Source organism: Physeter macrocephalus, chromosome 2 (assembly GCF_002837175.3).
Source record: "Physeter macrocephalus isolate SW-GA chromosome 2, ASM283717v5, whole genome shotgun sequence".
NCBI classification, from domain to species: domain Eukaryota; kingdom Metazoa; phylum Chordata; class Mammalia; order Artiodactyla; family Physeteridae; genus Physeter; species Physeter macrocephalus.
The window spans coordinates 23008606-23013035 of NC_041215.1; the positions used below are offsets into that span (position 1 = coordinate 23008606).

At 60.8% G+C, this 4430-nt stretch overlaps 1 long non-coding RNA gene across 1 annotated transcript; it reads right to left on the bottom strand.

The window, feature by feature from the left end:
- Positions 1-267: 267 nt before the first annotated feature.
- LOC129392895 (uncharacterized) lies at positions 268-1908 on the bottom strand. The gene is made up of 3 exons (XR_008619659.1): positions 1785-1908; positions 1429-1500; positions 268-630 (listed from the first exon to the last, which is right to left on the bottom strand). It is a non-coding gene; the product is annotated as an uncharacterized lncRNA (long non-coding RNA).
- Between the last annotated feature and the right edge of the window lie 2522 nt (positions 1909-4430).

Sequence of the window (4430 nt, forward strand, 5' to 3'; positions counted from 1 at the left end):
GCTCACGGGCCCAGCCGCTCCGCGGCATGTGGGATCTTCCCGGACCGGGGCACGAACCCGTGCTCCCTGCATCGGCAGGCGGACTCTCAACCACTGCGCCACCAGGGAAGCCCGTTACCAGCTTTTTTGAGATATCATTCACACACCACACAATCCACCTATTTAAAGTGTACAATTCAGTGTTTTTCAGTACATTCACAGAGTTGTACAGCCATCACTTCTAATTCCAGAACGTTCCATCACCCTCCCCCCCCAGAAAACCCTGTCCCCATCAGCAGTCACTCTCCATCCCCCTCCCCAGCCTCTGACAACCAGGAACCCACTCTCTGTGTCTGTGGATCTGCCTGTTCTGGACATTTCCCATCAGTGGAATCACACACCGTGTGTCCTTCTGTGTCTGGCTTCTCTCACTGAGCGTCGTGTTCTCAGGGTCCGTCCACGTGGTAGCGAGTGTCAGGGCTTCACCCCTTTTCGTGGCTGAGTGATGTTCCCGTGTGTGGAGGGGCCATGTGGTGTTTATCCATCATCCGTCGATGGGCATTTGGGTCACTTTACATGTTAATTTGTAAGTCACTTCCGAGGTGGTTGGGTCTTGTCCTCTGTCCTTTCTTGGTGTGAGGTGCCCAGGTCCTGTTTTAGATAAACGTAAGATGTGACAGTGAGTTTCTTTAAAAAAAGGAAGTGATCACAGGACAGATGGTCCCTGGGGGTGGCAGCAGTGTGACAAGTGTGGAGAACCCCTAGGTGGGTGCCTCCACTGGAAATAGAAGGACCCTAATTGATGTGCTGGCCCAGTGGACATTTACTGAGTACCTGCTGTGTACCAACTGCTGGGGACACGGCAGGGACAAAAAGAGACATCACTGTCATCGTGGAGAAATCAACAAAGTAAGTTAAATGATTAGGTGTTTCCTGATGGTGAGGGCTGGGGGGCGGTGTTGGGAGGTGCTGGGCTTAATTAGGGTCAGAGGAGGCCTGAGTGAGGAGGTGACATCTGAAGACAGGCCCGAGGGAATCAGTGAGCCCCTTGGAGACCTGGCAGAGAGGTGCCCCAGGCCCGGGGACACGGTCAGTGCAAAGGCCCTGAGGTGGGATCGCGCCTGGAATGTTTGAGGTGGTGGGAGGGAGCTTGGGTCTTTGGGGCTGGTCTCTGCCGCTGGATCTGCCTGAAGCCCGAGAAGAGCCCGCATTCATTCCCCGCTGCCCCATCCTGTTGTGAGGGCCCAGGGCAGGGTCCACCCCCCCACCCTCCCGCCTCCCCATCCTAGGTTAATAGGCAACAGATTTGCTCCCCTGGGTCTGGGACCTGCTCCGACCTTGGTCTCCACCATGGGGGTGGGGATGTCTCTCCGCCTTGAAGCTTCTAGAAAGCCCATGCCTCATGGGCTGTTCACCTCACCAATGACAGCAGTGGTCCCGGAGACCCACCTGTGCCGAGTGTCGAGGGGCTTCGAAAAGGGGAGTTCCTTCCTGATGAGGGGAGAGACCTAGGAAGGCTTCCTGAAAGAGACGGCTGTGTTTGAGCTGAGATTGGAGGTAGAGGAGAGAAAGGGGAAGGCAGGGAACTGGGGAAGGGCGAGGGACAAACACAGGGGCTTGAACTGCGTGCTGAGAGGCTGAGGTTCACTCAGGGTGACAGGACTGCGGGAGGGTCTGGAGCGAGGAAGGTGCTGACGCTTATGAGGAACCCAGGCTGGGGCTGGGAACCAGCCTCCCCCCACTCCATCCCCCACCCAATGGGAGAAGGGGCCGCTGGGTTCCCTCTCACCCCCCCACCCCCCCACCTGTGGCCAAGGTCGTTGTCAGCTGTTTCCTTTGAATCAGCACAGGAATGTTCCAGCGCTGGGCTCCTCGCCTGCCTGGGCTGGGACCCCCTCATTCCCGCTGGAGCTGCCCAGGAGTGGGTTCTGGAGAGACAAGTGTCACCCCCACACACACCGGCCTCCCACCTCCGGCCCTGGTCCCTCCTGCCCGCTGGGTGACCTTGAGCTGGTTGTGTAACCTCTCTGGGCCTTTAAAAAATAAACGCCCGCAATGCTGAGGCCTCTGCCTGGCTCACTGGGTTTGGGTCTCATTAGCTCATCTCCTGGAGCAGGATTATCTCACGCGCTCGCAGCCGACGCCCTCGCTGAGTCCTGAGCCGCCCACAAGGCTGCTCGAGCCCAGAATTTTCTCCACGCGCCATAAAAATAATCGCGCGAGGACCAGACACCTGCGCGCGCTTATGGTGGGCGTCCTGACGGAGGGCATGTCCCTCCACCAGCAGCTGCGAGCTGTGGCCCATCGCCCAGAGGAGCCAGTGGAGGCTCAGGGACGCTCGTGACTTGCCCCGGGTCACACAGCCAGCGGAGGCAGCCGCCACGCTGCTCTCAACCCTCCCCGTGCGTTTTAGCCAAAACTCAGCTTCTGCGCCCAGCTTGTAAAATCTTCTGTAATCTGGCCTCTGCTTCCCTCACTGAGCCCACGTGAGCATCTCAACCATCCCACGGACCACCCCTACCCCCGCCGGACCTCAGGGAGACCCTGCGTTCCGTGTGCCCGACCCTGCCTGGGTCCAGGTCCCCCCTTCACCATTTAGATGCTTTAGTCCGTTCATTGATAAAACAGCCATAATCCTCCCACGTGCCTCACAGGATCTTCACGAGATTGGACGCTTAGCAAATGTGTACAGACCCCACTCCTCCCCAGACTCAGTTTCCCCTTCTGTAAAGTGGGGCTGAGACCTGCCTGCGGAAGATGGTCAGCGCTGCGGAAGGTGTTCCTATTGTTTTGCTCTTGTATTAGGGTTCCATCGTCCTATTTTGTTTTATTTTTCGGATTTATGATGCTGAGCATTATTTTCGCTTGACCTTGGCTGCCTCACGCCGAGGGCGGCTTCAGACCCTTCCCGGGTAGAAGCCCCTCCCTGGGCAGATGCCCCTAAAACCAGAACGGGGAGCCCTCCCCCCTGCAGCAGGGGTTGGGTAGACCCTGTTATCCATCCAAGTCCCACCCTGTTTAGGCAGCCCCTGAGGCCCGAGGCCGGAAGCCCCTCAGCCCCCCAGCGCCGGGCTGGGGACGGGAGATGCTTGGCGCCGGCCCCACCCCCGCGCGCCTGCAGGCCTCGGCGTTGCCATGGGGATGGCGCGGTTGCCAGGGCGACCGCCTCCCGTGGGCCCAGCCATCCATCACCCGAGGCGGCGGCCGCGCCCGGGGCGGCTCTGGCGCCCCCAGGCCTGGGGAAGGGCACCTGAGTGGGGCTCACAGCCTGCGCCCCTCGCCCCTCGGGCTGTCTGCGCTGAGACAGCCAGGCGGATGGGGAGGGATAGAAATTGTCTGCCTGGTCCGGCGCTTCTCCTTCGTGTGCCCGCCTGACCTTCCCCGGCCCTGGCTTGGCCCGGCAAGGACTGGCCGCCCTAGCGAGGACACTGCCCGCCTTGTCTCCAGCCTGGAGAGCTGGCCTCACAGCCATCCCTGAGTCCCTGTGTCTGGCCTGAATGGCCACCTGCCTGTCAGGGTGGGGACCCGGCATTAGGGGGCTTGGACCCTCTGCCCGCCAGGGCCCTATTTGCATTGGGGTCTCAGCTGCTATGCCTCCTCCCCCAACTCTGCCTCCTGCTTGAGTGGGTCCCTGGAGGCTGCGCTGGGGCTAGGAGAGGGGATGCCCTGTGGTGTGGCCTGGTGCTGGGCAGTTGTAGTTCGAATTCCAGCTCTCACTTCCTAGCTGTGTGACTCTGGGCAAGTGACTCGCCCTCTGTGGGCCTCAGTTTCCAGCTATGGGAAGAGTATAGCAGGCCAGAGGGAACATCAAGTGCAAAGGCCCTGAGGTAGGGATGGACTTGGTGCAGGGCAGGCACAGCCAGCAGGTCCTGGTGGCTGGAACAGAGTGAGCCGGAGGGAGAGTGGAGGGCGCCAGGGCAGGGAAGTGGGTGCGGGCTGGGCCTTGTGGTGTTCTGCAAAGGGTGGTGGGAGCCTGGGGGACTTGAGAGCAGGAGAGCGACTGGTTTGGATTCTCGTTTGGAGAAGCTGCCTCTGGCTGTGGGCTGTCAGGGGACAGGGAGGTGGCAGGTGACGGTGGAGGGCCTGGGCTGGGGTGGGAAGTGTGGCGTCTGCAAGAATTGAGGAAACAGGCCTGTGTGGGGAACTCGGGGTGGCACCCTGCCGGCGTCACACAGGGTGAAGGGGCAGACCCAGAAATCCAGCTGGCCTGGTCCTTCAGGAAGGGCATCTGAGCCAGATAGCTGGATCAAGCCTTTCTTGAACTCCACCCAGCTGAACCCCGCCTCCCTGAGGAAGGATGGGGGAAGCTGCAGAGGGTGCAGCTGGTGCTGCTGGGCCCCTGGGAGGGGAGGAGGTGCCTCCTCGGGAGGGAGGAGCTGGGTGGGGTCACCTGGCTGGGGCGTGGGAGCCTGATGACTCCACCGGTCTCAGCAAGGCCAGGAAACCACCGA